The 8616-nt window shown below is 41.2% G+C and overlaps 1 non-coding gene across 1 annotated transcript; it reads left to right on the top strand.

Moving 5' to 3' along the window:
* Positions 1–7562: 7562 nt before the first annotated feature.
* Positions 7563–7669, top strand: LOC133306570 (small nucleolar RNA R71). Its single transcript, XR_009750918.1, has one exon. It is a non-coding gene; the product is annotated as a small nucleolar RNA R71 (small nucleolar RNA).
* Positions 7670–8616: the final 947 nt, after the last annotated feature.

Below are 8616 nucleotides of genomic sequence, written 5' to 3'. Positions count from 1 at the left end.
TCTTGAATGGGTTCTTGAAGAAGGATGTGTACATGACACAACCTGAAGGCTTTGAAATCAAAGATCAGAAGCATATGGTATGCAAACTTCAAAGGTCGATATATGGGCTAAAGCAAGCATCAAGGAGTTGGAATATTCGTTTTGATGAAGTCGTTAAGAGTAACGGTTTTATCAAGTTTGAATTTGAAATTTGAAATTTGAAATTTGAATTTGAATTTAGAATTTGAATTTGAATTTAAAATTTAAGTGTTTGAAAGTTTGAATTCAAATGTTTGAAATTCGAATTTGAATTGGCTATGAAAAGTTGTTTCATAACAAAAGGATAAGATGAGATCTTGTTGGAACATATCAAGAGGAAATCTTTTGGACATAATCTAAGAAGATTTGGGGTGTTGATTTGGCTGTTGGTTAGTCATCAGAATCAGCTCCAGAAGATACGATCTGTTGGGAGAATATTTGAGTGATTTGATTCAAGTTTGAATGCAACTACTCAAATGTATCTGGTCATTATTTAGACTATATGGGGCGCACCATATAGCTGTTTATATGATGATATATGATCAGATATTTGATTAGGTTTGAACCTAATATCATAAAGATATGATAGGATGTTGTTGGCAAGATTTGATAAGATTTGATTTGCAACAAATCCTCTTATTTCTCCTTGTTGGTGCGCCCTTTTGAAGGGATTTTGAGGATTAAAAATCTGATTGCATCATGACTCTCTTGATCACTTCTTGTGCGCCTAATAGTATATATGTTCCTCCTAGGATTTTGTAAAAAGTCTAAGCCATTCTCTCCTTATTCCTGCACCACTTTTGTGAGATTTTCTCTCTAAAAACTTCACTCTTCTAAACACTTTTACATAGTCTCCTTTCACCACACATTGAGCGCATAGCAAGCCTTATTATGGTGATCAGTCGGCGGCTTTACTGGAAGGAGTTCCTGTATCTAGACGCGGGTGGTGTGGATCAACGTTAGAGGGTCTGAACCCTTCAGACCTACCTTGATCATCTTGAGTTTTCACTAACAAGGTATGACATACGTCTTAAAGTATGTATCTTGACATGCATGTGTATTCCGCTTGCGGAAATTTTTTTGTTTTTCCCTCTCACATGCTACGGCCTTCAAGGCCAATTCGAACTTTCAAGTTAATCCAAAAGAATTAGGCAGTCTTAATACTATAACTGAAATGCATGCATATACCAAACAGTTTGATCAAAAAAAAAATTCATTGCAAAAAAGATTAATTACAAGGGAACGGAAAGGAAAAGAAATTAAAATAGAACTGAAAATAAACTAAGCTAAGATAGATAAGAGGGTTTTCTCCTTTTCATTGGGGAGGTCTTCTGTCCCAAGGGTTCCTTTTTGCAGCTTCAGCTTCCTTGGCTTCATCAATCTCCTCCTGTGTGAATGGTCTCCTCCTGAGCAGATCTTTTAATCTGAGGACTTCATGTGCAGGGAGCCATTTCTCAGCATCCTTCAGTAGATCGCTGATGATTGCAACCAGGGAGTTGATGGTGGACCTCATCATGGTTCTGCCAGTGCGAAAATGGATGACTTGTTTTTCAACATCCAGCAGTCTCATTTCCAACTCATAAATTCTCCTCTCCAGGTACGTTCCAAAGGCCCTGATGGCTTCTTTGGTTTCCTTACGTTCTTCAGCTTGTTTGGAGACGAGCCTGTTGAGTAAGAGCTCTGTTTTGTGGTTGCGCAGAGAGATAGAAAGGATTAGGGAGTTAGCTGCTTTAGCAATTTCTCCTTGGACTGCTTGGAGTGTTAATTCATAGGATGCAACATTGGCTTCCTTGATGGCTGCTTTTATGGTGCTGAGCTATTGTTCTCTGTCTTCCTTCTGCTGTTGTTGGAAGGTGTTGAAGGCAGATGAGAGCTGTGCCAGCCCGTCCCTTAGAGCTTTCAGCTCTTCATTAGTGCTTGTCATATCAGGTTGGGGAACGAACTTCTGGGCTGGCAACCGTTTTTCTAATTTCTCCCCCAACATTTCAAAGATCTCAGCAATCCCAATTTGGTATCTTTTCCTGGCTGAGATGGGGATTGCTGTTGTGAGGGAGGAAGGTGGTTGCCTCTTCTGCTGGATGTTGCCAGTAGCAGAAGGTATGACAGGTGTTGGGTTGGGCTCATCCACTGGCGGTCTGGATAAGGAGGGCATGGCTTCAGCTTATTCCTCCATCAGTGGAGGAATTGCCATCCCTTCTTCTTCTGCCAAAGCTCTGGCAAGAGCTTCGTCCCCAGATGTATCGGGACGGATGACAGGGTATGACAGAGGACATCCTAGATTGATCTGCCTGGGGCCTGTTGTCTTTGCTTTCTTCTTAGGGGGTTCTATGAGAATCCTGTTTCCTTTGTCATTTTTCTTCTGTGGCTGAGCCTCTTGCTCAGCCACTGATGTCTCTGCAGCAGAAGTTGCTTCTTTTTTTGTTCTTCCCTCTCCTTGTTGCTGCCTAGGAGAGGGTTGTGGGGTGATTTGTCTTAGTGGAGAGTGAACAGGTGGTGGGGATGGAATGTCAGAAAATGTAGAGTCTGAGCTTCTTGGGGATGTTTCCTTGGCAGCTGGTTTGGTTGTTGACATTCTGCCAGCCTTCATCCTTTTTGCCAAAGGCTCATTGTCTTCACTCTCCTCCTCCTTGTTAGAGAGGATGATAGGTTTTGCAGAGGATGCTCCCTTTGGCCTGTTGCTGCTGAGGACCCTCTTTAGCCTCTGACTCGAACGTTCCCCCTTTCTTGGGGGAGGTTTGGCAGGAGATTTCTTCTTGCCCTGTTTGCCATCAGTAGCAACAGGGGCTTCCTTCTTCACCTTGGTGGGAGGAGCGACTGTTCTCCTTCCCGGAATGTGTGAAGAAGAGGAGGATTTTGAAGGAGTGGACTTGGTGGTCATCTTCTGAGAGGCACCGGTGGGGAAGCGTTGGAGATTGGCAGGGATATGTTGATCGGTGGTAATGTAGGTGCTTTTAAGACCGTTCCAGGTCTTAGCATCAAGGATAGATGCCACCTGTTTGATGTCATCTGGGTGTTCTTCTACACCAGCTTTCAGACAGAGCTTGGTGATGAGGCAGGGGAGGCAGGCTGTGGTCTTCCTCGTGTCCTTCTTCAGGCTGTTATATATGAGGGTTACTGCATCAAAAGGAATGTGCTTAATGATGCAGTAGATTTGGACTTGCAGCCCCCAACTAGCAGAGGCTTCATGAGTGGTAGGAGTGATGTTGGAATTTGCAAACAGTGCCCAAAACATGGCTATGTCCATCATGCTCCCTTTGAAGAGGGACCCTTTGTAGTAGTTGGGTTTGTCGAGGGCTACTGTTTGTTTCAGGTCCTTTTTGAAGTAGAATACCTCCTTACTGTCCAAGTACTTCTGGTACGGACAATTGGTGACAGTGGGGAGGTAGAGCACTTCCTGGACATCAGTGGGGGAAAATGATACTTGTTTTCCCCTCACTGTGACCACATCAGGGGCATCTTCTGAAAGTCAAAATTGGTTGCACAAAGGTCACACCTTGATGCGCCTACATGAGGGTAAAAAAAAAAAAATTGGTCTTTGATGCGGAAGCATAGACAATCTATGCGCCTCATGTTTTAGGATCTGCCCGTTAAACATGTAGGGTTTAAAATTCATACCTTTTTCACTTGAAGGTGTCAAAGTGGATGACTCCCTCTAACAGTAATCCACACGGTTACCTCTTGGTTGCTTCTGAGGAACGCTTTCTCCCTGAACCCTCCCTTTCCTTGGAAGCTCGCTAGGCTGCGGCAAGGTGGAGGCTTTCAAGTGTTTTTGTTTATTTTTCTCAAGACTGTAATGTTGTCTTGAGGTTAGTTGAGAGGACCAATAATGGAGGAAGAGAGATGAAGAGAAAGAGGGGCGGCCAAAAATTAGGATTTTAGTCCAGAGAGGCGCTGTATATCTTGATCTGAAGAAAAAGACGTTACTTTAACGTGGTTCAGCAAATCCCTTAATCGGCATTAAGAGATGGACGTTACATTAACGTTTCCTCATCAAATCCCTTAATCAGCATTAAGAGATGGACGTTACATTAACTTTTCCTCATCAAATCCCTTAATCAGCATTAAGAGATGGACGTTACATTAACTTTTCCTCATCAAATCCCTTAATCAGCATTAAGAGACAGACGTTACATTAAATATAATTTTATTTAAATTCATAATTCAAATAAAATAGAAATAATAAATCTCTATCTAATCATATTAGATACATATAAGGATAATTCAAAACTATCCTTAATTACCTAACCTCTTGAATTTAAATAAAATTAAATTCGATTTTATCCTAGCCCGCAATTTAAATTTGAATTCAAATTCGAAATTTGAAAATTCAAAATTCAAATTCAAATTTCGAATTGCGCCAAAAACTTATTTTGGCCAAGTCAACTATTTGACTTGCTAGGATTCATGGCCCAATACCGTATTGGGCCTACTAACACATTTGGGCTTATTAATAGAAAAATTAATCTTTCACTAATAGTCCAAAGGCGCATGATGATATTGGACTTGGAGTTCAACTCCAACCCAATTACACCTATAGTCTTGAAAAACCCAATAACACTTATTGGTCTAAACTTGCTAAATGTAAGCAATCAAGAATAACCTTAGTGTGTGACCCATTAGGCTCAATTAGTCACTGACATAAATAAACTTGAACCAATTAAACTCTTTTAACAGGCCCAATTTATCTAATGACCACATAAGACACTAGCAATGCTCTGCAGCCCCAGAACTAATTGAGTTGATCAAGTGATCTACCTTTCTAATTTGGATACCGTGCCGGCATCATCCCTCACAAGGTCATTCACATTTAGTCGATAGCAAGGATAGTGTATCATCTCTCTTTATTGACTAAATATAATATTTCACAGGAACTAGAAATCTTCTTCCATTGACTCTAAGATAGATCATGACTTTTCATGATCTCTTACTATGCATAGATTCCCGAGTCAACTAGAAGTCATCCAAGCCCTACCGGTCTTGTGAACGACTAACCCCTTATAGGGGATTGTGAAGTCCTTTCGGCATGTTCATCTATACTCATGTATTCGAGTCATACCCAAGAGTACACTGTTCTCCCCATTTTTCAGGCGGATAAAGTTGTACAATCAAAGTATAACTCTAGGACATAGTATTCGATGACATCCTTAAGTCTAGGACGATCTGCACTACCAAACGATGAGAGACTTTACAAATCCAATGATACTCTCTATAATAAATCCTTGTGGAGTCTCTCGGTGGGTCAGTTCAGTGCTATCTGTTCTCTAACAGATCCACCCACGACATCACCTAAAGCATCACCATGCCTGCATTCCATGAGGTTCCTACCTCGTATCTTTATACAAGTAAATGACATCGTACTAGTCTTATTGAGATCACCAATACCCTTTCTTGGTGATTCAAGACCAGGAACATATTTTAGATAATAGACATACAGTGTCCTCGAGTCCTCATGATCATGATCCCTATCATAGATCCCCGAGTGAACACCTGTTCTATTCATAGGGGCTTTATCTTTATTCACATATTAACAATAAAATATTGGCGAGACATAAATATGATAAAGATAAAGTTTGCTCAAATTTATAAATCATGAAATACCACTTCGAAAAAGGTGTTCATTTGATAAAACAGATTGTCTCTTGGACACCTATATACTAACATCTTCGGGCAACCTCCTTGTTTGGTATAGGAATTCTCCCACTAGAGAGACATTCACTTTACGGTCATCAGTGGAAAAACGCCGCCACTGAAGCTTGATTAAGGACTGCTTCACAAATGAGAGCAGAACCAATTTTCCTGCTGCAAGGAGATGTTCCTCTCTGGGTATAGATGAATGATGGGCTCAGTGAGTTCTGGTTCTTCGCCACGGTTGGCCACAGGAGTCACCTTGATCGAAAGCTTAGTCATTTTTAGCAGAATGGAGGTTAGGGCATAATGCAGAGGAAGAAAAGGTTCTGAGTTGAATGAAAATAGTAAAACTCAAAGGAAGCAGTGACTGAGTTTAAATAGACAATGGAGGAGTAAACGAAAAGTTTCTGGGACGTGGAGGTTAAGGAGAGAAGGTTGAAGATGTAGTGGAATGAGAACGTTACAGAACGAGTGGTCAGCAGTAGGTGACCAGTTACTGATGGGATGAGTGTGAGAAGATGGAACAGTTTAGGTTAGGACGTGAGAGAGAGGAAAAAGGAAAGGGTGCAGTTGTCTTAATGGTTTAGGAGACGGTTTCTTTTGCTGAGCACGTTTCCAAGATTTGCAATGAATGCAAATTAGATATGGCTGCGTATCTTTTTAAGTGACTCAGCAGGGACAGGTGTCCCAGTCACTCTTGCCACCTAACCCAGGGAACGTTCCCTTTGTCTTTTTCTAACTAATAAATAAATAATTAATCTGACATAAATAACAAGTTAACATGCAACAGTGACTACTAAATAAGGAACAGGGAACGTACTAACCTATCTCCTATTATTTAATAAATCTAAATGAACATGTAACAAAACATATAATTATATATATATATAATATATTGGGATTGTGTGGTCAAGGACCACCCCAAAACTACGTTCCTGGAACGGAACGTACTTTATTTGGACTTTTTGGAGAGGAACATCAGACGTTCCCTCCTTTTTGGGAGCTATGTGGTTATGGATAACCACCCCAAAACTTTGCTCTTTGTCAGAGAGCAAATGTATCTACTGGGTTGCCTCCCAGTCAGCGCTTAGTTTAATGTCTTTAGCTAGACATGGTACTTACCTCTCAAGGGGTTTCAGAAATGGTTGAGGGGATCAATGTCCCCTGGTAGTGATCCTGGTGTTCTGGTTTGAAGGTTGGCAGCAATCTGCCCCAGATGGGACTCAATGTTCCTGACCACTGCATCATTCCTGGTGACATATTCCTTGACATAATTTTCCAGGGTGTTGATGCGTTGGTCATCTCGGTGGAACGGAACGTAGTTGTTTCTTCTTTGTTCAAACGTTTCACTGCTGCTACCTTGCTGATACTGCTGTTGATTGTTGTTGAATGGTCTCTGGTTAATGGGTGGCCTCCATTGGGTGTTGTGGTTCTGATCCTTAATGATAGTTCCTCCAGGGCTTGAATGTGTATTTCGTCCTGCTTGTTGATTGTCGCTGGTGAAGTTCCTATTGCCAAAATTTTCTGCATAACGCACCAATGCAGTGGATGGGCAGTCTGTTGAGTTATGAAGGTCACCACAGGCTGAGCATGGTTCTATTTCAGATGCTGTGAGTTGTAAGACTTCCATCCTTGGTGCTGCTTGGTCAGCTCTCAGGTTCTTCACTTCATTCATGAGTGATGCCAGCTGAGCTTCCATGGTTGTTTGGTTATCCAGTTCTAGCATGCCTGGTTTCCTCACTGGGCTCACTCTGTCTATTGGCCATTGGAGACATCTTTCAGCAGTCCCTTCTATGATTTCGTACCTTGATTCAAGTGTTCCTGTAAAGAAATATCCTCCTGCAGTAAAATCTAAGTGAGATTGAGAAGTATGGTCAAGTCCCTTATAGAAAGATTGTAACACTCTCCAACTCTCTACCCCATGGTTTGGACATTTTCTTATGATGTCCTTGTATCTATCCCATGCTTCATAGAGATTTTCTCCATAAAACATTCTGAAGTTAGAGATTTCAGCTCTAACATCAGCTTGTCGAGACATTGGGAGAAACCTCTCTATGAATATGTTAGAGAGTTCTTCCCATGTGTGGATTGATCCAGGGGTGAGAGTTTTCATCCATGTTTTAGCTTTTAAGCCCAAGGAGTGAGGGAACAACCTCATTCTCATACTTTCCTCTGTTACACCCTCAGCTTTAAAATTATCACAAATATCTTGGAATGTTGTGAGGTGTGTGTAAGGATCTTCTGCAGGGAGTCCATTGAAGACCCCTGCTTCCCTAATCATGTGGAACATGATAGGTTTTAGTTCAAAATTTGGTGCTACAGGGGGAATGATTACTCCCCTATCTGGTATGTTCCTGAAAGGAGAAGCCAAAGTTCTGTTCAGGGGGAACCTCTTCATTGTTATTATTGTGATCAGCCATGTTTTCAGGAAATTCTTCCTTGAGGTTCCTTCTTCTCCTATGGAGTGTACGTTCTGGCTCAGGATCAAAGAGAAACTCGGGTACTTCAATGGAGTGGTCAGAGTCTGTTTCAAACTCTTCACTCATAAACCAATAGCACAGGGTATATATATGCACAGCAGATTCAGTGATAAAGAGAAAAAAATATAAAAGTAAATTCAGATATACAGTATATGTGTTAGAAAACAATGATAAGAACAACAGTTAGTGTTTCTGTCCCCGGCAACGGCGCAAAAAACTTGTTGGGTGGTTTGCTGATGGTGGAAAAATATAAGTTCTGATAGGGGACGTTCCCCTGTTCTTGTAGAACACAGATTCGTCCCTTAGTTCCAACCCAAGTGCGCAAGTGCACGCATCAAGTAATAAAGGGAGTATTAATGCCCAAATTATCGTTCCCACGAGGATAGAGTGCTAATTATTGTTTTATCACTGTTTATAAAGAATGAAAATGAGAAGAAAAGTTAGTAAATGAACTGTTTGGTCAAACGTTCCCTACTGTCTTGACAACGTT

This window comes from Gastrolobium bilobum, unplaced genomic scaffold (genome assembly GCF_033153095.1).
Source record: "Gastrolobium bilobum isolate Gb01-03AN ecotype WA unplaced genomic scaffold, APGP_CSIRO_Gbil_v1 utg2226, whole genome shotgun sequence".
In the NCBI taxonomy this organism is placed as follows: Eukaryota; Viridiplantae; Streptophyta; class Magnoliopsida; order Fabales; family Fabaceae; genus Gastrolobium; species Gastrolobium bilobum.
This window is presented reverse-complemented; position numbering and strand designations above follow the sequence as displayed.